At 49.0% G+C, this 26,251-nt stretch overlaps 1 protein-coding gene across 6 annotated transcripts in view; it reads left to right on the plus strand.

Moving 5' to 3' along the window:
• The window catches only part of PLCG1 (phospholipase C gamma 1), an 82,710-nt gene that overhangs the window by 14,750 nt on the left and 41,709 nt on the right, over positions 1–26,251 (plus strand). The gene's annotated exons all lie outside the window — the stretch shown is intronic.

A 26,251-nucleotide genomic window follows, 5' to 3' on the forward strand; every position in this document is an offset into this window, starting at 1 on the left:
TCCACTGGCTCCAGTTTATTATTGTTGCCACTTTGACATTGAGAATCGAGACCTTGAAGCACAGAACCAGATTTGAGGAGCCAGTTCTGCTCGCTACTGCATTTCCCTCCATTGCCTGTTGCAGCAGGTTGGTCTTCTCCTAAAGCAGTCCAGTCCAGGACAAGCACACGGGAAAGGTGATGATGAAAGCGTGTTTGGCCAGGGAGATTCTCTTACAGAAGGAACTTCTGTGTTTGGCTCCTTGCAAAACAGCCTTGCAAGAGGGTGCTGGTGGAGAGAGCTTTCCCAGGGGGGCTGAAATGATTGAGGAGTGGGAATGAAGAAAAAAAATCTTAACTGGGTATATTGGGAGAGCTTTATTCAACTGGACAAAAAAGAGCAGAGATTTACACAATTGGCTTGGATGACTACAGGTTTTTGCCAGGATCTTGGACCTTCAGGCATCCGTCAAGTCTGTGTATGTGTCTGCGTTTACACTTGTGGTTTTCCCCACTCTGATTTTCTCACTCGGGGTCTTGCTTTTGTTCTCTGAAATACCTAGTCTATCTGTGCGGAGCCCTTTATTCGAATGCAGGAGTGCCTTGCACCTAGTTCTGCTGCTTCCCTCTCCACCCCCTGCATCTTGCCCTGCAGCTTCCTCTTACTACCCAGGTCTTGGCCGAGATTGCCGACTCTGCCAGAACATACAGTGACTTCTGTGGACTTTATCCTCAGCTGCTAGGGTTGTTTTCAAACATCCTAAGCCTATCTTTGCACTTCCTCTTATCATGCCTATAGACCTTCTACAGCTATGTCCATGCATAGGTTTCAGCCTTTGTTACCACAGTCCAGTATCTCATCTGCCTCTTGCTTCTGCTCATCAGCACATTGCTTTTTCCAAGACAGTGCTGGCTGATTTGGTTACTGTTCAAGGCTCTTTGGTTTTTTCTACACTTCCCGTGAAAGGCTTTCTCTAGGTCAGGTCCTGGAAAGACATCAAGGAAGATCGCCATAGCAGTCTGATCCCAGTGGAGAGATGCTGCTTAGAGGCAGCTGTTTGAATGGCCTTTTCCTGTTTACATACTAGGGCAGGTGCTGGGAGAGATGGCGTGATTACAAAGCTTGTGTGTGTGTGGGCACGCGCACATCTTCTCATCCATTCTCTTCCTCCTTCCTCACCCCCATCCTTTTTGTGTGCATTCCCTTGAAAAAGCATGTAAAATTCAGCGCATCAGTGAATCTTAAAACCTCCCTAGGTACCTGGTTGCTTATTCACTTTGCAGGATCTATTTTTAGTTTCCTCCTCTCCTCTCCAGTGACTAGAGTGGGATTGCTAGGTTTTATTACTCCATTTTTGATCTCGCCCCTGCCTTGGTCAAGTCACCTAGCTTCTCTGTGCTCTCGTTTCCCTGTCTTTCTCTAAAATGGGTAGGATGAGCCTACCTCAAGCATGATGGGAGGAGGGGAGCTTTGTTTGTAAACTCCTTGAGCCCTGCTCGTGACGGGCCTTAATCTAGGCTAAGCTTCAGTTGCTTCTAGACTATATCAGATGAAAGGGTCACAGTCTGCCATTGAATTCTAGTTGCTTGTTGCCTTCGTTATTGTTGAGACGAACATCTGTTTTGCAGGCCTGCTGGCCTGTCTTGGTATCGTTAATCATATTGGCTTCAAGGCCACTGCCACTTGTGACTGTCTTCCACTAGGGCTTAACAGGAATCCTTGGGTGTTTTCCTAATGCTCTGTCTATGAAGGATTGTGGGCTTGGGTCCTTGATAAGTTGTAGGTGGTTTTGGGTGGAAGGGTAATGGCCGGTGGTTGGGTGCTGGGGGTGGAGGAAGTATCTCTGGGCAGGTCATGTGTGGCCTCCTGGACCTGGGGGTTTGAGGTGCGGTGCAGTTCTCCTCTTCCTTGCATGACAGTTGGCTCTTTTGGGGCAGCATCACATCAAGCGGCTGTGGAGCCAGCTGCACAGACCCTCAAAGCCCTGCTTCCCTTATCCTTGGTCACACCTGACCCATCACAAGAGCTGGACAGGAGGCAGGCTGGGAGCTGCATTGGGATTAGTGTGGAAGGCTGGGGGAGTGATGAGGCACCAACAAGAGAGGGTGTGGGAGCAGCACAGCACTTTTGAGAAGCTGTGGCACGGGCTCAGAGTCAGAACTCTGTAGTTCTCCTTCTAGTTCTGCCACTACTTTGAAGGACCTGAGCAAGCCACGCCAAGGAGCACTGCTAAATCAAAATCTCGTGGCTCCAGAGTAGCATCATGTCCTGCTGTGGACCCAAAGCCACGCTTTGACCCCAAGCCATGTATGTTGCTGGGCGTTTGTTCAGGTATTGAGTGCAACTTGGCAAGGCACCAAGTAAACTTGAGCATTTTATTCTGTTCTTATCTAGGAATTGTCAGTTTGAGATTGGTTGCAGTATATTATAAAAATGATACAGCTAAGCACTTTCAATCCTGATTTTAGTTCCTGGTTTAAAAAGAGGCGATAAAGGATGGGATTTTTCAGGCCAAATATTGAGTAGAACTATCTTCATGTCATTTTTATAAGAAAAACTTGAAATGATGTTAAAGCTCCAAGCAGTAGAACTTCTTGGTTCCACTCTGGTGTCTGCCACTGACTTAAATGAATGACTTTGCCATGTTCTGTGACCTGCTTTATCTGTCATACGAGGATAATGCTTCTATCTTGCTGTCGATTTGTGTGTGACTTTAGCTTCTATTTGGAAAAGCTTTGAGTTGTTCACTGTAGAAGGAAGCTGCCTGGTGGTCTGGGAATTATGCAAGAGAGAGGGTGATATCTTTTATTGGACCAACTGTGTAGTTCAAGGACTTAGGTTTTGAATACAAAACAGATCAGCTACCTGAAGAAGGAAGTTGGATGTTCGAAAGCTTGTGTAACTTTATCCAGTGACATAATTGGTCCAATAAAAGATATTGCCCTAAGAAGTCCTTGCCTCCTGGCATTATAAATCATGCCAATACCTGGAATGTAAAATTGACAAATTTAGTGGCCCCATCACAAGTGGAGTGTGGACAGAGTGAAAATGATAAGAGAAGAGAGTTTTGCCTGTTTTAGTTTCCATTGTCTTAAGCAGCATGATTCTGAAGAACAAAATTGTATCTAGTACCCTCAGGGGTTTTGTTCTTGAGAGTGCTGCTTTAATTTTGAAATGTAAAGCTCTAGAAGTCTTGGTTCAGAGAGAATACCAATTATTCGATTTTGCAAGAAATTGCAAAAAAAAAAAAAAAAAAATCTTTTTATACAAGCTTTCAGGCACAGGCGCCCTATCTCAGTCTCAGGGAAATTAAAGATGTTAAAAAGTCCCCATAGGTAGAAGATAAACTTCATTTTGCACAGAAAGCTTAAGGTGGAAGTCTATTCCTCCTGGGTCCCTGAGAGTATCTTTGTGAGCTGCTCTTTGTTGTGCAGATGAGACAGGATTCCTTCTCTGGTGGTGTCGGATGGTGGAGAGGTGTAGAGATGTTTCTTGTTGTTCAGCAATCAAGTTTAATTCCAAAATTGGCTAAAATTTTGCAATTTCTTAGTTGGCCTATTAAAAGGTATCATCTCTGAACCAAGAGTTTTGCATTTCTTTTTGTCTCAGACTGCCAAATACATCCCTGAAACTTTAATTCTGTGCTTTAGTTCTCAGCCGTGCAGCATGACAAATGGAAGGATGACAGTGCTTGAGCTATCCAGGTCCTCTGTTTGCCTTTCTGGCGTTGAGGGAGAAGGTGTTGCAGGCAAAACCTACCATCTGTGCAAAGGCAGCTATGTACATCGTTGTTACATGCTTGAAATCCAAAAGCAGTTTCTGAGTCAAACATCCTGAGGCCAAAGGACATGAAACTTCATTTGACTCGTAGTGAGCCAGCAGACTTTGGCAGGGGAGCAACCAGTGGGACGTACATCTATATTTTGTGAGCTCAGTTTAACTAGTAGTTCCAAGACCAGTACTGTGGGCCTCACTCCTACCAGACCTTTGCCTTGTTACCTTATAGGAATAAAAGAGTTTAAAAGCTGCATGGAGTTTACTTTGCTTAGGGGGCATACTACTGGTCAGCTTCTTAAATATCGCTTAACTACTTGGGCTAGCAGAAAGAAATATCTGTCTTAATATGTTGTCCAAATGTCACGGGTATTTGCTGAATGAAGAGTTAACCAAACACTTCCCCCCCAGCACCCCCCATGCTGCCCTTGATACCTGAAGTTGCCTTTGTGGCTTCCCAGTTAATAACACCGAATTCCCAGCTCTGATGTCCACTCCTCCATTTTAGCAGACTTTCTGCAGAGGCACAGCTGGCATGGGGTGCTCCCCTCTTTACTAAAAACATGGTCTGCTTTTAGCACAACCATTTCCCTTCCCACCGAGTACTAATTGCTGTGTTGCTGGTGGACACTGGTGTTATCAGTAGTGGAGATGTTAATATCTGCAGTCTATCTCTGGACTTTGTGGAGAGCTGTGGGTGTTTTTTCTGGCCATCGATGTCTTTCCGCCCGAGCAGATGAGTACAGATCTAAGAATAGTGTTGTGCAGTCCCTTTGGCAGTGGAGCCTGTTTGTGGGATCAGACCTGATGCTGTCATTCCTTTTTCCATCCAAGATGCTCTCCTCTAGGCTTCATCCCCATCCCTTTTTGATGCTGAGATGAAGACCTGGGTCAAATGCACTTTATTGATCCGTCTTTGTCCTCTGAAGTACCTTTCAGATCTTGTTACTGCTGCACGTCCACTCGGGAGAATGAGACAGGACTGCAGGGTAGGCTGGTGGGGTGGAGAGACTGATTGCTCTTGAATCCTCAGCCACTGGTGCCTTGGTTATTTTCCTGTAAGGTGATAGCATTTCTGGGGAAGGCGGAGGGAAGCTGGTCCACTGTACAGTACAGAATAGGTCACCTTGGAGCCATCAGTGTTTGTCACTCTTCTAGTAGACCTTAGGGCTGGTTGCTGCTCCTGTTTAAACTAATATAATTTTTTGCTCACTTGTGCCAGATGGACACTCCTTGATGACTAAAGCTTTCTTTGCATCCCTGAGGTGGGTCCCAGGAAGAAGAGGTACAGCTCTAATTTGGTTGAAAGCAGGAGTTCTTCAGTTGTGCAGGTGATAGATCAATCTGGATGTGCCCTGCATAAATACTCTACCCTTCGCATTCACTCACTGCTACAGTGACAGACCAGCTACTGGGCTAGATGGAACTGCGAGCTGACCCAGTGTGGCATTTCTTACTTGCCTGCTCTGGCAAACTTCAACCACATCATTTGCAAATGGGGCAACTCTACTAGCAGCAACTGTGCTGAAAGCTGTGACATAAATGGGGTTCCTTTGTGGCTTTTTGGCACCTCTTTACCCAGCTATGGGGGATTGCCACTGTGGTATTTCATGCTGGAACCCTCTCTACATGACAGCTGGTGCATCATCACCTCCCGTGGAGCTATGCTGTGATGGCTTTTCCCTTCCTCATATAGCCAGGTCTAACAGTGCCAAGACTGATGGGTTCTCAGACCTAGCTACTGGGTTGGCATTTTGCTGGGCTGAGTGGGGGGAAATATTTTTTTTTTCCCCCATGTTCAGCAAGTATTTGTCTATGGCTTTAAGCCCGGTCATTTTGTCACTGTTCGTACCCAACTTTGTGTTCGCTCTCTATGCTTTTCCTGGCAGGACAGCAAATTTTAAGTTAATATTGAGGGATGTTTGTTTGTGGAGAAAACAAAATGCAAATTTATATTTCTCTGAGAACCTCCCACTATCAGACCTGGCGAGTCAGGGAGCAGAGCCATGTCACGTGGCTTACCAGAAGCCCTGGAGTGTCAGGTCTGGGCTGCTTGCAATGGGCTGAGACTTCTTCCGTGAAGTAATTCTCCGACTCAGCTAGAGAAGTTGCTGTCGGGGGTGGATGGAAATTCAGTTGAATAAATCATTTGCAGTAAACTGTCCGTTCACCTCTACGGCTTAGTCTGGTCGCTAGCACACTCCTCTCTGTGTTCAGTAGAGTGTCTTGCCTGCACCTCATTTCTTACTCATCTTTTATCCTCCCCATTTAGAAGCAAACTTAAGTTTTACTCTAGTCCCCATCTGGATAACTAGAGCACCCTGGAGCATCTAGATTTCCAAAGTGCTCTGACTCCTGTTGTTCCTTTTGAGGCAAGTCAATGAGTGCTGTCTCCAGTGGAGATACTAGGTCATGTTGGTAAAGCAGCTCTCAAAAGAAGACCCAAGTCAGGGGTGGGCAATTTATTTTGGGTGGAGGGCCGCTTACCCAGTTTTGGCAGGCCGTCGAGGGCTGCATGGGTGCACCCCTTGACAGGTGCCCCACCCCTTAACAAGGGCCCCGCCCCCAGGTCACCATCTTGGGACCAATGTCCCAGGGCCAGCATCGATGGGGCACAGGCTGGCAAGGGTCTGTGGGGCCAGGCTGTGCTGCACCAGCAGGGAGGGGGGAGCTGGCCCTGCTCCATAAAGCCCCTGCTAGCTGAGACCCCACACTTCTGCCACCCTGCCCTGGGCCCCACTGGCACTGGCCCCAGGACACCGGTACGGGTCCCATGCTCCCACTGGCTCTCTGCCCACTCGCACCCAGTGCCCCCCCAGCCCCGCGGTACAGACGGGGGGCAGCACTCAGCCCCACCCCCCCGTTTGCCAGCAGAGAAGAAGCTGGTGCTGAGCGCAGAGAAAAGCGGCCCCTTGCCTGCCCCATGGCTGGCACCCCGTGTTGCAGGTGCTCACAGCCCATGCGGGGCTATCTGGAGCAGGCACAGGCAGCCCCAGGCAGGCTGCGAGCAGCTACAGCGCGGGGTGGTGGCCATGGGACGGGCGAGGGGCCACTTGTCCCCGTGCTTGGCACCAGCTTGTAACCCTCCCCGCTGCCAGCCTTGTAAGTCGGCAGTGGGGCCGAGCATGGGGGGAAGTGGCCCCTCCCTGCCCCAAGCCTGGCGCTCTGCACCGCAGGCACTTGCAGCCCATATGGGGCTGTGCGAAGCGGGCACAGGCAGCCCCGTGCGGGCTGCAAGCAGCTGCAGCGTGGGGCACCGGGCATGGGTGGGGAGGGGCCGCTTCCCCCCACACTCCTTTCCTGCCGGGGGTCCTCCCCACCCCCATTTACCTGAGCTTCCCGCGCAGGGCAGCCATGTGCTCCCAGCCGAGAAACTGGGCTAGGGCTTCTGACTGGGGGGCAGGGCTGGGAAGGCCTGCTCTTGTTGGAGCCCACTGGGCTTCCCCAGGGTCCTCCTCCCCTTGGTTCCTGTTATTTTTTTCAAAAATGACAGGAACTAAGGGCAGAGGAATATTAATTTTCTACCTTTTTTTTTGAGGGGCCCCATGGGCCAAATGGAAAGGCCTCGCTGGCTGGATCTGGCCTGTGGGCCGTATTTTGCCCACCCCTGACCTAAGTGCTTTTGTGGTGGTGCTGGGTTTACTCTCTCCGGTTCTCAGTCATGTCATCATCCAAAGTAGCCATGTAGAATAGTGGGTTTCAACTTTCTGGCCCCGTGGACCAGGTGAGGGTTGTGGGACCAGTCCATGGACCTAATCTACCATGGGTTTGGCACGTGGGGTCAGTTGGCAGGTGCAGTCTTGCATGCAGCCAAGTCTTGAGCACAAGATCCCTCCTGTTCCAGCACAAATGAATACACAGCGCCATGTTATCTGGCCACTGGGGCTCCCCATGGATCCAGAAATGTGGCAGCGGGTGCAAGGCGATTAACACTGCCACCGCTTCTCTGCCGATGAATTTCCAGACCCGTGAGGAGATCCCCAGGCCTCATATGACATGGCCTCATGGGCAGGATCTGGGCTGTGAGCTGGAGGATGAGCACCACTGATGTTGAACAACCTGCTATCCCTTAGAACTGGGGACTGGGCATCTGCTTAATTTGGTTGTTTTAAATCTAGGATGTTACAGAACATCCTTGGTTTATCTTGTGAATCAGCTTTGCACACCTAATAGTCCTAACTTTTGTGTGCCACCTCCCCCCCCCGCCCCTGGCACCCTTGAAAGCATCTCAAAGCACCCAGGGTGCTGCATCACCCTGGTTGAGAAACGGACTTAAAGTCAAGGTCTCCTGACTCCCAGCCACTAGGTAGATGGGGCTCTCTCTCAACCTCTCCCCTTGCTGGAGAGCCAGATTGCAGAAATAAACAGTCACATATTTGTGCTTTACTACCAATGCGGCAGCTGTGCCTGCAGCCCTGATGGATGCGTCTGCAGTCTTCCCCTGATCACAGTGAGCAAGGGGAGCATGAACTAGCGGGGTTTAATCCTTAGGTAAAATGCTCTGTGTGGTCTTGGCCTTTGGAGCCTGAGACTAGCTTGATGGAAAACCCCAGCTGTGCAGAGCAGTCAGTGCTGGCTGTTAGCACAGCTCTTGCAGCTTTATCTCTTCTGGCAGTAGAACTGCTCACTGGAAGCTGTTCACTGATCACCTGGTAACCCAGAGCAACCGGATGAGTCTTAGCCCATTAGAGCAGCAGAGAAGTGGGTGATGGGAGACAGGGTTACTGCTGGGTAACCCACATCCCTCCCAGAAGTCCATAACAGGAATATCAGTCCAGCTCAATAGCTCCCCCTGCCCTTTGTCCTGCTCTGTGAGGCTACCTGGGAGCACTATTTCTGTCTCCAGTCCGGGACTTGCTCTGGATGCGGAGGCAAAGGAACAAATGGGTCTCCCTTTCTTACCACCCGCCCTGTCCCTGCTCTCTCCAGATGGCTGGTGAGTGTTAGAGCGGGCTCCGAGCTGACAGGCGTTGTGCTCTCTGGGTGCTTGTGCACGTGACCCGGGGGGGGAGGGAGGGGGTTGGTCCTTAGGGTTGTGTTCTGTGTCCCCTAAATCGAAACAGTAGGTTTTTAATTGAGACCTATTGTTTCAATTTAGGGGTTTCCACCACTGTTACAGTGAGGGGCCTGATTCTTTTTCTCGGCAGAGCCTACCCGCAGCCTGGGGGCAAACTGGTGTTGGGCCAAGCAGCCCCCAATCTGCGGGGGGCCCCAGTCCTTCCCTCCGTGGCAGTGGTGCCCCCCTGGGCTGCCTGGGTGGGCTGCTGGCGGGCCAGGTTCTGCCCCAGCTCGGAGGCAGCGCCCAACCTGATCCAACTCCTCCCCAGCCCCTGGGCGGTGCTGCCACCATGGAGGAAAGGGCTGGGGCCCCCCACAGCTCAGGGACTGCTCAGCTCACCTCTCAGCCATAGGAGAGGTGGGCAGGCTCTGCCAAAAAAAAAAGATTGAAATAAGGAGCCTGCTGAAGGCAGAAGCAGCAAGGGGTCCGATCCTTTTTTCGGTGGAGCCTGCCTGCCCCCCCCCGTTGTCTGGGGGTAAGCTGACAAAAAGGTGCGATGATTCAGTCATTTAAAACCCCCTAAACTCTCGCATGTGTACGTTGTGACGCCATTAAGCCACGCAGTGACATTTTCGTCACGTGTACGTGGTAATGGTGTCATGTACAAGCGCCTTTTGCGTGCATCTTGTATTCTACACCATGTTTGGTAACAGTTTCTGGAGGGAGGTGAGGAGAGCGAGGAAGAATAAGTGATGGAGCCTGCAAGTGACAGAGCTTGTGATTCGGAGGTAAAGCCAAGGCAGCAGCAGCAGCATCTAGAGATGAAGGCAGGAAATAGTTATACCCGCAAAGAAGCCACACACAGCAGCTGATGGGCCCCAGGCACAGTGGAGCGTATCACACGTGTCTGCCTATGCTGTTCTTCAAGCACTTAGCCTCTACCACACTTGCCAGGTGTTGGGAAGAGAGAGTGTGTTCTCAGGTACAGCATTTCCGCTGGGGGCGTTATATCATCATCTCTGTAAGTGAAACATCATAAGGGGTTGACAACAAAACAGACTTCTTACAGATCAGCAGATATTTGCTAGCGAGCAGCCTGAGTCCCTTGGATCCAAAGCCGAAGCAAGACTGGGATGGTTCCAGAGCTCAATGGAGGCCGGAAGCTCTGGTTCCATTTCTGGGATCCCATGATGTTTCTGTAGCATCTTCCATCCCACACCTGTCTACATGCGCTTGCCGATGGTATGTAAGTATGTTTGCAGTTACTTCTAGGTGAAACTAAGACAACAGTTGCCTAACCACACAGATCCACCAAAGGCAGTATGTTAGGATAAGTGCTGAATTTGTTTTCTGCTGAATGTGGAACGACTCCAGCCAATGGGACCATGTCTGCCATCCTTCATTTGCACTGCATGGTGTGTCACTAAGCAAGCATGTGAAATCTGTCTATATGCCTAGCACCCTTCCTAGCACCATCTACACACTCTGCAATGAGGGATGCATTAATCCAGGGGAGGGCAAAGTCCGGCTCACAGGCTGGATCCAGGATCCAGTCAGCAGTGGACTCCATTTCCCAGCAGTCCCTGCCTATGTGGATGAGGCTGGTTTCCATGGAGACCCCAGCAGCAGCTGCACTATGGTAGCTTGGGGCCAGGGTTTCAGTGGAGAAGGCTGGCAGGGAGCAGTGGTGCCAGCCTCTTCCTGGTGGGTGGCTGAGGGGGGCCTGTGCTGCGGGTGCGAGTGGGGCAGGCTCGGGTGCTGCCGCCTGTGCACGGCAGGCGGTGGTGGTGGCAGTGGCAGAGGTGCCACTGGGAGGGGGACCTGTGGGGAATTTTGGGGTGTCTATAGCCACCCCCCTCCCTAGCACTGCCCCTAGTGGCAGTGGAGCCGGGGCGAAGGTGCTGCACGTCCCTGCCTGGAGCATGCAGGCTGCAGATTGTGGCTCTGCCCTGGCTCTGGACCATGCTGTCACCACCGCAGGATCCCAGATGGGCTCCAGGGCAGTTCCCCGCTCTGCTGCGTGCCCTGGCAGCACTGCTGGGGCCAGTCTTCATGGAAACCCCAGCCTTGTGCTATCACAGAGTGGCTGCTGCTGGGGTCTCTGTGGAAGCCAGCCCCAGCCACATGGGCAGGGGCTGCTGGGAGATGGAGTCTGGCCACCAGTCGGATCGGCTACTTTGCCCACCCCTGCGTTAATCTGTACCAGGCATGTGCGAAGCAGAGCAGTGATATTATTATCCCCACTTTACAGATGGGGAACAGAGGTACAGGGAGACTAAGCAACTGGTCCAGGGTTACACAGGTGGTCTCTGGCAAACATGGCAACTACATGCAGGTTTCCTGAGTCCTATATCAAGTACCTTTACCACATCTTCTCTTCAAGCAGTAGTGTGACTTGCGGAGTGAATTGTCTGGCTGAGCGAGTGGTTGGGCTCCATTCTGACTAGCGTTATTGGGTACCATATCACGGTGGTTATGCAACCAGAGAACAGCAAGGGGAGAGGGCCCAGTGCAAATTAGTTTGGGCATTTTACACTAAGGTGGCAACATTTCTGTTTTTAAGACTTGTATATCCTAGAAGGAGGAAGGATCTCTAGGTTTGGACTTGTACATTTCATTTCATTTCATTTTTTATATTGGAATTTGGGGGTAACTTGTTTTCTCTTTAGACGTGAAGCTAAGGACAAATATTGAGGGTTCAAGTAGCTGACTGTTGCTTCTCTGTAGTACACCAAACGGTTAATGACCTGGGTCTTAGAGAAACCCGATAGCACTAATGCACTGAAAATGCTGATGCCTGGCTTTGGAAATAGTGCAACAGTGGTGAGGAAAGACGTAGGGCAGCCCCACTGCTTTCTAGCCAATATCTGAGCTGGGGCTGCATCTGTGTGGTGGGTCCCTCCCCCTCCCCAGTTCTCCATTATTCTGTCTGGCTTAGTCTGATTTATGGAGGAGGAAGGTGCATTGAGTTGAGGTCAAGCTATTGTAGCTTTTAAAACCCTGTAAGTACTAATGGGAGGTGCGCAATTCCTATCCTTTAAAATGTGTCCAATTTAGATAGTCTCCACTCTCATTTATAAAATACTGTGAGGTTATTTCTTGGTTTATTTCAAATGATATGTCCTGACCTCCTATGGCTATTAAAGATGTGATGGTACTTTTCTTAAGAATGGGGATGTTAACCGTTGTGCCCTAGCCAAATTCCCACTCAAGTAATTACTGCCTGCTGAAGTTTTCTCTTGTAGTTGCAGGTGGATATATTTTCTTCCTGACCTCTATGCTGCTGTGCAGCATTAAACATTTGCCACCATCCACCCAAGAAGTGATCGCATTTCAGTGGCGATTAGCGCATGCACCAACGGCATGTAGGCCTCAAAGCCCTTGGGCACCCTTATGGATGGGGAAAGGGCTTTATAAATATGAGATGCTGATGGCATAGGGATCAATACTGCAAGGTGCTGAGCTCTCTGGCCCACATCCAGCAAAGCACTTAACGCATGTGCTTGTCTGTTCCACTGAAGTCATGTCTGGTTTTGTTGTTTTGATTAAAGTTAGTTTGCAAGAATTTGATACGGGGGCCATGTAATCCCAGTGTGTCTAGGCAGGGCTTTGAACCTGTTTTACTAAAACCCTTTAAAATCTGACTTACAGTTAAACTGGTGCAACTTCTAATGAATAGGTGTGGTCCAGCTGTCAAACACAGCAGACTTTCAATAGGGAGTAGTGCAGTGTACTCCCTTTGTAAGGGAGTTAGAAATTTCTCTCCCAAATTGGTTATGTTTCCTTGTTATTTCTGCCAGCATTTACTTGAAACCATGTCTTAATTTTATTTCCCTCTTCATTTCACATTTCTTTCTGGTTATTCTCTTTCAAATCAGTTGGACTTGAGGCGTGCCTCTATAACTTCGGTCAGTTGGATGACGCCCAGTTTCAAAAGCTGACATGTATTGCAGGACGTACCTCTTTACACAGGGGCTGGGCACCAGGGGTCGGGGATCATCCAGTCAGAGCCTGGCTTACCGGCTTATCTCCTTACACCTTGTGGCACCCTCGAAGGGATCTGGCTGCACCCTGGGATGCGCCAGCACTGTAGCTGAGAATCACTGTGCTAGGGTGTTAAACATTGAAATGTTTGCATTGGGCCTGATCATGTTCGAGGGCAGATTTTAAATTTTGACGACTTCGGGGACAGAAGCAGATTTTCTGCAACCATAGATTGATTCTTATAAGTGGCAAAGAAAGAGATCTGGGATAAACAGACTCCTTCAGAAAAAAACTCCTCTCTGATGAGGGTAAGGTAGTTGTAGTTAGATATGCCTAGAAATTTGAACGTGTCTTTTTTGTAATGGCCTCAAGAAAAGCTGATTTCTCTACGAGATCAAATGTTGACTTAATTATTCAAGCACTTATCTGGCTTTGGAAAGCCAATTGCTGTAATTACATTATGGTTTAAAGGTTGACATCATCTGGCTCTCGTGATTTGGAGACAGAGAATCAGTACTTCTGTGCTCTAGGGGGATCCTGCAAAAGTAGCACAGCACAGTACAGGGTACACAGCCAGGAGGCCACCATCGGGTTCGTGAGACTAACAGACACGCTCAGTAAAGCACTGGTGTGGTTTGCTATGGACCACTTCAAAAAGACCTTATTAACCAGGACATGGACTTGTCAGGGTGATTTGAAGTCCCTCCTATGAAGCCGTGTGAAGCAGAACATGGCAGGCAGAGATCACTCGGCAAGCCGTAGACATAACATGGACTCTTCTGCACTTTTGATTGCTCCTATAGCTGTCAGACTTCAGCTAGTCTCACTCATCGACTAATTATGGAAAGGTGTCTGGGGCCTCTGTAGTTTGAAAGAGCAAACCAGGAACATAAACAAGATCAGGATTGTAGAGGTAGAGTTAAGGCTGGTATCTGAGTCCAAAGGCACCTGCCAGTAACCCTGGCTGAGGTCCATGGTGGTAGGATAATGTTCATTCTTCCGCCTGTCTACATCAGTCCTAGACAAGGGTTGCATGTCAGAAAAGTCAGCACGTTAAGCATTTCCTGTTCCATACATCTGATCAACTCGTCCTTTGTGGCTACTAGCACCACAGGTGAGGCTTGCAAATTAATTTGAATCTCCTCGAATTTCAGACTTCTTTCTCCAGGTCCTGGGCCATGTTCCTAGTGCTTCTGAAAAGGGGAAAATTTAATGGGAGGCTTGAGTCCTAGCCCTGTCTCCACCTGGTGTGTCCAGGCTTACTGGAAGACAAGATTGCAATGATTTTGGATCTCTACTTCCTATGCAGGAATCAAGTGTTCGGAGGGGTTATTGATTCCGACTGAGAGCTAGCCTCTTTCCATCATTTGGTTCACTGGGTATCTTCTTTCTCCTTCCACTGCCTGAACACTAAGTCGAGTTTCTCCCTGCCAGTGATGGCTTCATTGTATTTGCATGCTATTCTAGCATGACAATAACAGTTTGTAGCCCAGTGACATAATTGACTTGGTTTAGTTGTTTGGTCCCTTTATGGTCTGTCTTGAGCCTAGTTCTCTATTCTACAGTGAGCATCATAGTGGATCTCCTATATCCTGTGACTAGCCACGTGCTGTGTCATCATCGCAGATTTTTTTCCCCTCGGGCTTGGCTACATGCTCATTGACAGAGCGCAACCTGACCTGTAAATGAGAACACACAGTGTCCTAGGTCTGTGCTGTTGATGCCATATCTTGTGTTGACAGTGATAAAAGCCAGGGGTCCTTCAGTCTCCTGCTAAAGCAGCTTAGAAGGAAAGAAGCCTGCACTCCTTCCCAGTAAGCAAACAGGTAGCACAAATGCGCACAGCAGGTGAAGCAAGCGCTTATCCTCATCCTGCAGCTCCTGTTCCACCAGGCTACAGCATCGTTTCTGGCATCATAAATCTCTAGCAACTCAGGGGCTTGGTGGAGAGACTGGTCCAGAGGCCCAGGAGTGCCTGAATCTGCATTTCATCCACCAGAGGAGGGTGAATATAAATTTTAGATCCTTGGTCCATGAAGACCTTTATGTGGAAGCCCACTGTACGAAAACTGTCGTCTGCCTCCTGTCATCTGCCTCTGTGTCTGCTCAGTCTACTCTATCCATATTTGTATTTCTTCCCTGACTAGACTGTCTAGCTAACGTGATGCACGCTCCTCACAGACACCTTTGGAAAAGGTTCCTTTGTAATAAGCTGCAGTCTCAGCTTGCTTTGTACTTACCTATGTTTTTCCTACCCGTTACCAGGAATCGTGTTCTGTCATTTGTATGAACCGCCACACAAACTCCGGAGCAGCAGGAGTTGTACAGCAACTCATCCAGCAATCGGCTGATACTAGACAAGTCTGCCTGCCACTCTGTGGCTTCTACCAATTTGGGAAACTGAGGCAAAGCAACCTCCATTTCATTCTTTGTCCTCATTGCTCTTAGTTCTCTTTTTCCTCATCTACTGCTTTTGGACATTCTCATTCCTGGTCTTCCTTCTGAAGCCTCTTCTACTTTCAGCTGCAGTTTCTGCCTCTCCAGCTCTGCAGATGGAGAGGTGGTTCTTGAAGTTGCTCCACTATTGTTGTGGCTGCTGTGAGCACTGCCATTGTCCTCTCTGGATCTTCCAGGTCTCCGTCTCCCCTTTTTGGGCAAGAAGGTGACCTGAAGCTGCCAAGAGTAGGATGCCTACATCCCTGTCTTGCCAGCCAGGATGAAAAACTGGTGGAGCAGGGAGAGAAGGGCTGAGCACATGAACTGTGGGCTATCTTGCAGAAAGCTGTGGTTGCTTTTATTATGAGGCTTCCCGTGCTTTATGTATTCCTTCCACTTGCTTTCTGTTCCAGCAAATGGGCAGAACCATTGCAGTGTTCCTAGACAGCACCCACATGTCTTCCTTCTGTTTTTTATTCCTACCCCTTCCACCAACCTAGGTGCAAACTGTTACCCCCAAGGGAGAGGCTCTACCTGCCAAACAGCCCCAGTCAATGCATAAAGATACAGGACTCCATTCTGCCCTTGATGCACAGGCTCTAGCCAGGGCTAATGAACATGTGCACCAGTCCAAGTGTGTGAGATCAGTGATCTCTGGCCCTGGGTAAAGCAGTCCTTGTGGTCGGAGCAGGCTGTGGGGAGAAAAAAGGAATGGACTTACAGGGCATGGAGATTGCAGCAGGGCTCTGGGTTTCCTGTTTATCTTGGGGGAGGGTGGCTGGTGTTTGCCAAGATGTCTGTGTTTATTTGTGGCTCTTGTGAACTGAGGTAGAAATAGTTGGGGTTTCATGTTTGTTTTATTGTCTGGTGTAATGTGTTTGGCACTGGAGTTGGACAAACGGGATAGTCACGGCAATAGGGTGATGAGTGGGAGGGATGGAGGTAGGTAATATATACATGGATCCTCCTCCTCCAGGGACGTGTGCAAGTGAGGTGCATATTAATTCTCTAAGCGTCAAAGATGTGACTGCAATTCACGTGGACACTCCCACGATTGCTTTAAGCTACTGTGGTACTGCTACCACAGACTTAGTCTGAGTTGCACAATCTGCCACAGCGTCGTGAGTAGACGCTTGGACACCTACCTGTGCCAGGAGCCATGCTGCTGTGGCTATGCTGCTAGTGGTATATGAGCTGCCTAGTTTAAATCTACTTTGGTTTGTCCTTGCAAGCTACAGTGACTCGCAGTGTGGACATACACAGGAGCCTGGGGTGAGGACAGCATTGGGAATGCATGCCTTTTTTTCCCTGTAACTTAGGCATGCTAGCTGGGGTCTGGACAGTAACTTTAACCCCCAGTCATGTTGGCTCCTGGTTGGGTATAGTGAAGGGGACACGGGGAGGTTTGATGCATATCAAATGAAAGGGGCACAAACCCACTTAGGAAAATATTTTGGCTGTTTCAGTGCCTGTCTGTCTAGGGTCTTGGTGTATGTGCCTGCTGGATATCCAGCTGAAGAGTAACGTCCATCTAGGGTGTGAGGGGAATGGGAAGCTGCCTGAATTATTAGCAAGGACAGATAAGTAACCTCTTTCAAGTGGCAGCTCCGCTACTGTGTCACAAAGGGGATGGTAGCCCAAGGAGAAGCTGCATATGCCAAACCACTACAAACCATATTACCCCACCCACCCCACATGCAGCAGATGTGAGGCTGAGAGAGCAGAGCAGGCAGCAGCAAGCTGCCATGGTCTGGATGGGCTGGCTGTTGTAATGCTGCTCCCTCTCGGTGTGCAGTCTCCACATGGAGACTAAGATTTGACCTCTGAAGCCAGTTACTACCCAGGGAAGCGTATGCTGGTGTCTGAGAAGCTCATGACTTGGCTCAGTGCTTCACAGCAGGGGTTTCAAACCCCTTTGGTCCCCTGGGCCACCTCTGGACTGTGGGGCTCCGCACAGGCCATGTTCAGGCCACTTCCAGCGGTGGGCAGGTGTCCACTCAACGGAGCTCGTATACCAGAATTCAGCAGCAGGCCCTGGTCCTGCTCACCACCCCCTGAATTCATGGCCCTTCCAGGAGCCCCATGGGCCATATCTCTTTAGAGACACCCCTGCTTTAGAGACAAAACTCTTGAGTGGTAAATCTGAATGAATACAAATATCTGGTATTTATGGAAACATTGGCTTTGTCTCCGTTGGCCCAGCAGTGTGTTTTTACAGCAGGAAACTAGTGTGGGGTAGCCCTTCCTTGTTTGTGCACATCAGAGGCATAGCAGGGCAGGTCCGTATCTGGGGCAGCGCTGGCTCCTATTGTGCTGATTGCAAGCGGCACCCTCAGCTGCCAAGGCAGTGCCAGTTACTTTTGCGTGCCCCCTTATAGAGGTGCTGCCCTGGTCACCCCCCTCTTATGCTACTGATGCAGATGTATCTGACACACCTCTCCAAACTGTGTCCTGCAATTAAAGTGTTCCATGGTATTAACCACAACTTATGCTGGGTTTTTTTTTGACTGGGGCATGCTGACGCTTCTGACAGTCCTTAGAAACCACGAAGATTCCTATCTTGGTTACAGGGTCTTGCTCTTTTGTTCAGGGACATATACTGGTCATCAAATCTGGGGCAGGAAGAAATTTTTACTTTAGGTCAGATCGCCATAAAAGTGTTGCTTTCCTATGTAATATGGGTCTGTGCCCTTTCCTTAGGATCTCTTGAGCCCTACTTTCTTGTTGCAATGTCAAGATCCTTACAGTGCCCTTATCTACCCTGGTTTCACCTGTGGCATGTTATTGGGTGTTCTTGGTGTTCAACATGTTGTTCCTTGTAGTTGATGTGAGGGTTCAAAGTGGCGACTTTTGGGGGATTCCTTCAGTTAATGATTCTCTGAAAACACTGGGGACTGGACTCATTGTCCCAAGAGGCCTCTAACAGTCTTATGTTTCACATGACTAGTTCCTGGCCTTTTGCTATTGGTAGCTTAAGCTGGGCTCGGCTGGGCTGTTACTCTAGCATGCTTCTGTGGTTTTATTTAACATGGACAGACCTTTCTAAGGTCCCTGGAGGGGCTTGGTACCGGAGCAGGTAAGGTATTTTGTGACCGCTCCAGTGGTGTGACCCAAAGGCTTACTCTGGATTTGCCTGAAGGCTGCCTTCAGTACACTGAGCTATAAATGGATACCTGGTTACTGGGGCTGGGAAACTGGAGGTGGCTGGGCATAATTAGTAGGGCTGTGCAAAATTTCACGAGCCATTTTGTTTCGGAGGTGTTTTGGCACCTGAAACACTGAATCTGAAACTAAACGGAAGGCTCCAAAACACCTTTGAAGCAAAACCGTCCAAAATGTTTCAGTTGTTTCGGAAGCAGACTTGCAGGGAAACAAACTCAGAAAAGGGGAGGGGGGGAGAACTGCTCTGATTGATGTCTGTAACTGGCCAGTGTCTGTGATCTGTCCCTGAGTTCCCTTCCAGTCCCAGTGTTTGGGGGTGGGGTGCTGCCTGCTGTCATCCCGCATGCAGATCCAGGGCCCTGCACCCCCTAGGAGGAGTCTGACGCAGCCCTCCTGGGGAGTGCGGGCCCCTGGATCTGAGCACGGGATGACAGCAAGGTCCTGCTGCTGGCTGGGATTGGTGCTTGGTGCAGCCTGCACTGAGCTCCAGGAAGACTGGTGCTGCTGCCAGTAGTGGCAAGGTGCTGTCCTCCAACATGCCGATCTGGGGGCCTGCACCCCCCCAGGAGGGCTGCAGGGCTCTTCTGGGGGGTGCGGTCCCCCCCCGATCTGTGTGCAAGATGACAGCATGCTGCTGCTGCTGGCTGGGGTAGCAGCAGCACCCGAGTCTGCTCTGCGCACCCTGCACCAAGTGCTGGGAAAACTAGTGCTGCCGTTGGCCCCAGTTGTCAGCGGCAGCGTGTTGCTATCTGACACGCAGATCTGGGGGCCCACATCCCCGGGAAGAGTCTGGCACAGCCCTCCTGCTTCCAGCAAGTGATACGAGTTTTGTTTCGAACAGTTGGAGGGGTTTTTGTGAAACTGCATCTAGCTTCCTGAAAATGCCCTCAGAAGGGGCTACCATCCCTGTAATTTTCAACTGAATCAGTCAAGAAATGACAAAGTTATAGGCATTTTAGTGGCTTCCCCATTATAGCCTATGGCTGATACACCGAAACAGCGTTGAAACAGATTCAGCCGAATCAAAATGGGATAGTGAACCAAAACACCAGAACGAATCGCTGTCCCTCCAAAATGCCAAATCGGAAACAAAACGTAGCCGTTTCGCACAGCTCTAATAATTAGGGACCTGCTTAAATCACAGTTTCACGATTTTCATGGAAACCACGGAAAACAGTGTTTCCTGGATTTTGCATGGAATTGCCACCCAAAAAATGAAAGCTTATCAGAACGCAAAGAAAGCGCGGCAATCCCTGCAGCCATAGAGCATGTGGCTTGAGAGCATGCTACTGTGAAGCTGAGCTAACGATGTAGACTCGGTGAAGGCACCAGTCAGGAAAGCCTAAAGAGTTTTGCACCATCTTTTAAAAAGCCAGATGCAACGCTGCAGCCTGATGATGAGCGATTTGGCCTCTTGGGCAATCAGCAGCAAGGGGCAGGGCTGTGGAACCCCTTGGCCAGTCAGCGGTGAAGTGGGCTTGCTAGGAAAAGACTGTGAAATTTGGCTTTGCATGCCATGAGCAGGCTGTGAAAATCCTTTCATCTTGCCACAATTTAGGTCTCTAGGCATAATCCTCTCTTACATGCTGCTGGCTAGGGAACCATACTAGCCCCAAAGAGGCTTCTAGGCTCTGGGAATCTGTCTGCCTGGATACCCAAGTAAAATATGCTGAATTTGAACTCCCAGTGGAGTTGCACCTGACTTGATGTTAATGCAGCAGAATTGGTCTTGTTTATTAGGTATATATAGGTGCTAAGTGGTGAGTTAGAGGCAGGAATGAGTAAGATGGAGCTTTTGTTCTGGCCTTCTCTTCAGTACAGGGGAGACTAAATGGAAATCCCCTGTATCATGTCCTGTGGGTGGTGGTGATAGCAGGCACATGCAGAGGCCATGGCTTGCTAGATGCATGGAAACACTGTTTAGAAGAGCTAATTTTAGATCTATTGTTGATCCGTCTTCTGCATGTCTAAAATGTGGTGCTTTCTTGACTCTGTTGACAATAGCCCTTGGATTTTTATGATGGATTTAGGAGGGTTTTTTTGCTCTTTTTTTTTTTTTGGTTGAAGAGATGGGGAGCAGAAGTAGTAGAACGGTGCATCCTGTCCCCAGTTGCTTGCTGGGAGCTGGTACAGAATAGAAATCTGCAGGTTTCAGACTCATCTGTGGTTATTGTCAGAATCAGGCTAGCGATGCCATACACCAGGCAGGAACAGGGTGGGTTAAATAGAAGTCCAGTGTGCATCACATGGAAAGTCCCATCAAAGCTGGGGCCTCATCCAAGGCAGGTGGTACAAACGGCCACCTTGACTGGCTGCTCACTTGTGTCGGGGGTCAACTGCACCCTTGCACCTTTGCTGTGTGAAACTGGAAAATGAATGTTCACGCAAGAGAGAGTTCCCAGCGGTAAACTGGCCGCGTGGTGCCTCTACATCAAATGTATGTTGATATAGTATGTTTGTAACTTCGAGCCTGCCCTAAATCTGTCTCACTGGCTGTGTGTAGATGAAACAAGAGGCATGTGTGCATGACATGGTGAAGCAGGCTAAATGCTTTTGCACCACTTTAATGGTGTTTGCACGCCTCAATGGCGTATTGCGTATTAATTCCAGCCACTGTCGGAAATTTGGCAACGTCATGTGCCTTAAATGACTTGGGGCGCAGCAAACTAAAACTAAAACTCCTTCAAGGAGTTTATTTGCTGCCCCTAAATTAAAGCTGCGTTTCTTAAAACCCACCGCTTCAATTTAGAGCCCCCATTTCATCTACACGTGCCCACTGGTAACATTTAAAAGCCACTTGAACTACAGGTCCCAATTCCTTTAGTCACATGAAGCAACTGTCTTCCCAGAAACACGCTGCTTCTTCTTGCCTCGCTCAGCTACTGGGTTGAAGTAAATGCACTTACTCGCTGCCGTGCTCAGAGCCTTCTGCCTGTGCCGCTAGTGGCTGGCATGTCAGATTTCTGCCTGATTTGGAAATAAAGGGCCATGTTTATCCTCGGTGACTGAAGGCAGTGGAGTTGCACCAGGGATGACCTGTCCCTCCGTTTGCAGTAACCTCTGTTCCGAATTGCTCAGAAGCGTTGTGCCTCTTGAAAATGTGACTCACCAATGTCATTATTTGATTCCCTTGAGCATTAAAGAGATTTTTTTTTTTTTTTTTCCAGGAAGCAAGTGGTTCTTGTTTTTTATGGTAATGGGAACCCTTTCCCAGAACTGTTGCTGAGGAAGGAAAGAAGGGGGTGGGCAGTGCAGTGTCTCCTTACCTTCCTCCCTTCAGATTCACCTAATCTGTGCACACTTATGATGAGCCCAGCAGTATAGCTTCTTGACACAACTTAAAAAGGTGGGGTTAGGAGTCTGTGCTTCTGTGGATACACTGCTAGCAATACTTGGCTAGTGACTTTTTAAGTTTAGCTGCACTCTTAGCTTTGCTTCTTAACTCTTCCTCCTGCTAAAAGGCTCCTTCAACCCCAGATTGTTGGTCAGCTCTGTCCCTCCCTCTCCTTGCCCTCATGTTGCCATGTTGGTCCTGTCCATTGACTTGCCAACCAGATGCATTATTCCAGATCCTGAAATAAATTCAACCTGAAATGGGACGCGCTCTTCTCACTGTCTTCCTGGTTCTGGTTGCTGCTCTAAGTGAGATCGCTTTGCTGGGTGACAAGCAGGGGGCTCCCATTTTGGGGTATTCTTAGTTCCTTTTCCCTCTGGGGGAGCATCTTTTGGCTGGCATCATCTCCTCATATCAGTATGGTGCCAAGTCATCCCAATCTTGAGTCGTGAGGATTTCTACAGCCCGTGCCCTCTCCTCGGAGTCCTGTGCAGGGGATTGATTGTCTGTCCTTCCTGGCTACGCTCTGCCTTCCCGGTATTTGAAGCTTGGGGTTTGACTCTGTTTCATGATTGCCTGAAATTGAACCTGCCGTGTCCACTGACTGTTTTTTCACCTCGATCATTTGCCTGAAGGAAACGAGAAGCTGATGTACCAGTAATGAATCGGCTGAAATTAATGCCTTGTACGTGATAAATAGAAGAGCTGCGCTACAGTATCCCCAGTGATTCTAGTGGAGGGGCAGTCTGTCAAATCCAGTCCCTTGGGTTCAGAGATGGCCACTTCCACCTTCAGCAAGTTGCCTCTGTCTTAGATTTGTCTGGTACTCCAAAGTCCTCTCCGTCTTGGACCCCAGAGCAAAGCTGGGATTTACTAATAGAGATGGATCCAAAGGCAACTGAAGTCATCCTACAAGCAAAGGGATGTACCCTATAAATGCAGGGACAGACGGTAACTGTACCATGTTCCTTGTCCCTCTCCAATCCTGGCCAGGCTCATGGATTTACAGGGGCTGGGTGCACAGTTTCACTGCTGGTGGCAGCCTGCTTTCTGGAGCTTAAATGATCTCTGGAGACCTCACTTTTTGTGTTTTCCAATACTTGTGCTGTGCTAGCAGCGAGGCACGGGATGTTTCCTGTTGGGGGGGCAGGGAGGTTTCTTATCTGGAAGCAGGGCAGCTCGCTCAACGTTGAACTTCTCACTTATACTTCAGGGAATTAAGCCACAATGAGAGCTCGGAAGGTGATGTGGTGTTGGTTCCTGCGTTGTGCGTTTCCTGCGGCTTGAGTGCCACCCCAACGCGTGTGGCATATTCATCCCTTTCTGCTTGGGGAAAGGCCTGCGAAATGTGCTGGTGTTGCATTCGTGCACATGGTGGCTCTGGCTGGCCGTGCTCGCAGCTTTGCAGACATACACGAACACCGAGTCTGTCCTTGGGTTCCTGGCGCCTCTCGGTCAGGGAGTGGCCAGCGCGAGGCTTATTCATAACTTGTCTTGCTCAAGGATCCTCCCGAAGAAGTGGAGACATCGGTGTCTGGAGTACTTTGGAAGTGGGTAGCAGGGAAGAGGGACAGGGGCATTGCTCAGTGTTGAACCACTGAATGCAGTGGTTTAAATCAGTATAGCTGTACTTGAGGGAGGAAGAGTTTCTAAATATGTGGCGATTTCCTAGCTTAAACTTAACTTTTGTTAACCCGGGCTAAAGTTTGTAAATTCATATCCATAAGCGCTGTTAATTCTAGTTACAATCATTTTATTGTTATGGTTGTAACTGGTAGTCCATGCATAATAATACAAAAGGTATGGGACAAGGGAGTTAAAAAACTTTGAATAGCCTTAGCTCTGCCTCTGCATGTTGCCAGCCTTGTGTGGTGTTTGTATACAGCTGCTAAGAAATACTGCTGATAGCTTGGCACTTGGAGGCCCTTGCATTTGCCACATAATTGCCACCAATAGTCTGTGTTTTTTTTGTCAGTGCAGGCAACTGCTCATTAAATGCAGTTTATGTTCTCATCTGTACGGTCTTAGTTTTGAAGAGTGATGTCCTCTACTGGATTTGTCTGGTATTGCTGCGTTGGATGAGGTCAGGATGGTTTGCTATAAATTATGGGCTGGATGGTGACTTGTCCCACCTTTCCTCGTAACACACAGGTTCTCGATTAAAGATCATAACCCAACCCAGAGCCTTCTGACCAGACTCCTGTTTTCTGTGGACACACCAGAGGAGGGTCCTGAAACACTTCATAACAGAAGAGAAGGGTTGACCACAGTAGTAAGAAATAAAGTGGCTTTTTTTTTTTTTTTTATAGAGGCAACAGATATGGTAATAAAAGAGGTTTTTCCACTGAATGGTGGGGGAGAGACTGTGGGTGTGGGTTGTGTGCATGTGTATGCATACACATGATAAAAACTCGACTATTGGGAATGGTTTGAGTATGAGGTGGGCCTTTTGTATTGTGGAGCTAGGTTCTGGACATGATACGAGTGTGAGCACAGCTGTCTTGGTAATGGGATAAGAACTGGCGAAGAGTTGGGGATCATGGCGTGGGTGCATACAATGCCAGGTGTAGTGTGGGGCTCACGGCTCCGTGGCAGTGTCAGTCCAGGGTGTGCCATGAATTTTGGCAGAGAGCCGAGAGAGAATTTGTCAGGTGAAGTGCAGCTGTCTTGTAGCAAATTACTACTGTATTTGCATCCAAACATTGCAAGTAAATGTGGCCACATTTTAATTTACTTTTTTTTTTTTTTTTAAATATTCTAATAAAGTTCCTTTTTCCAAAATCATAGACTTGGATTTTTTTTCAACTGCAGTATAACAAAATGTTGCGAGTCTTTTATAGAGATTTCTTGAGGGGTAGTCTTTTTCACGCTTGTCTAGTGGCACCTTTTCAGTGACACCTTGATGTATGTTTTTGACTGCCTCAGTTTTGGCTGGTATTTAAACTGCATTCAGCCTGGACATGTATACGGTTCTTACATACTGGCAGTTCACAGGCAGAGGTTTTTTAATGTCCACAGTTGCGTGGTAAGCTCTAGTTGTGCAGGACCAGCTGGGGTTTATAAACTCTGACAATAACGAAAGGATGGAAAGTACTGTACTTAAAACCTCCAAAACGAATCCAGCAGGCTTCACAGAAATTGCCCAAGGCAGCAGTCCTTGCTGAGTTCAGCAGAGTAAAACCAAATGTGAAGGTTCCCAGCCAATCCCCTTGCAAGAGATGACCCAGGTCAGTAGTGGAAAGGGGAGGGAGGTTGCTGGAAAATATTTTTCAGAAGGTGCAACTCCAAAAAGCCTCTGCATGAGCCGAGTTGGTGCATCTCTGCAGTTAACAAGGGTTCATAGTCCAGCAGTCGCCGCTGGCACCCTCGCAGGAATCATCTTAGTGGAGACACCAAGGACTGAATGAGTAGCGGAGACTGAATGCCCTTTCAGCCTTTTCAAGGGCACATAAATCAGCAGAGTGGGAGGAAGCTTGGATTTAGGCATGAGGACAGGCTGTCAGAGGCTTTTGAGTGAGAAGCCTGTTGAGGAAGTGGAATAGGTCAAGGTATAAACATGGAAGGGCGTAATATGAATTAGGGCCCAAATTTTCCTCATGCCAGGTGTGAAGTAGAGTGATTCTCACTTTTCACCCCTCCAGGTTGTGAAGCAGCGTTGGTGTCACTCCATATGCTTTATTGGCATGAATTGCCAGCGTTGAAGCCACACTAAACTCAGCTGCCTCGTCTGTCCATTCCTGTTGGGGCAGTCCCAACTCACTGCATGGAGAGGTGAAGGACACTTGGGCCCTGTACCCTGAAACAGCCACCCCTGTTTTAGGTTGCTAATTGTTCCTCGTCCCCATCTCACTCCTTGCAGGTAGGGCTCTCGGTGCTTGCAGAGAACAGGGTGGGTTTGACTTATGTAGACTACAAGTGATGCCCTGATGAGTGGTGTTAGAGAGCAGTCTTCCCCTCCCCACCCTCCGGTGCTTCCAGGGAAATCCAGTCAGTTGTGACCCAAATTTTCAGTTGGGTAATGTCTCCTGTGCTGCCAGACTCTCAGATAAGGGCAGTCGGGTTATCTGTGTCCTTCCCTGCGTCTTCCCTAATGACTGAGAGACCCCGGTTGTGTTCAGGAGTCATGATTATTAATGAACAGTGAAAGCAGCAAGGCACTGCCTGGAGAGAGGGCAGTGAACCTGCTTGCAATGAAGTGCTCTCGTTTTGTAGAACAAGGGTGGGCACCGGGCAGCCCTTTACAGCTTTAAAGGTTTGATCGGGCATAACTAGCAATCCTCCAGTCGCCGTCGTGAGGTGGATAAGATTGACCCTCCACAATTCATAGGTGAGGTACCGTAGAGTGGTTTGACTTGACTAAAATCAGACGGCAAGCTGAGGCAGGTGTGAGATTGAGCAGTCCCAAATTCTCAGTCCCACACGTTACTCACTAGACCATACTGCCTCTGTTTCTTCTAAATCTTTTAAATATTTTTGGTGTCTGGTTGACTGCTACCAGGCGCTGTTACTCCTCTGTAACCCGTGGGGTTTGCAGATCATCTCTGTAGGATGTATTGGGTGTTCGGTCTAGCAAGGAGACAGTT

Source organism: Crocodylus siamensis, chromosome 10 (assembly GCF_052110815.1).
Source record: "Crocodylus siamensis isolate JL-2025a chromosome 10, ASM5211081v1, whole genome shotgun sequence".
Lineage (NCBI taxonomy): Eukaryota > Metazoa > Chordata > Crocodylia > Crocodylidae > Crocodylus > Crocodylus siamensis.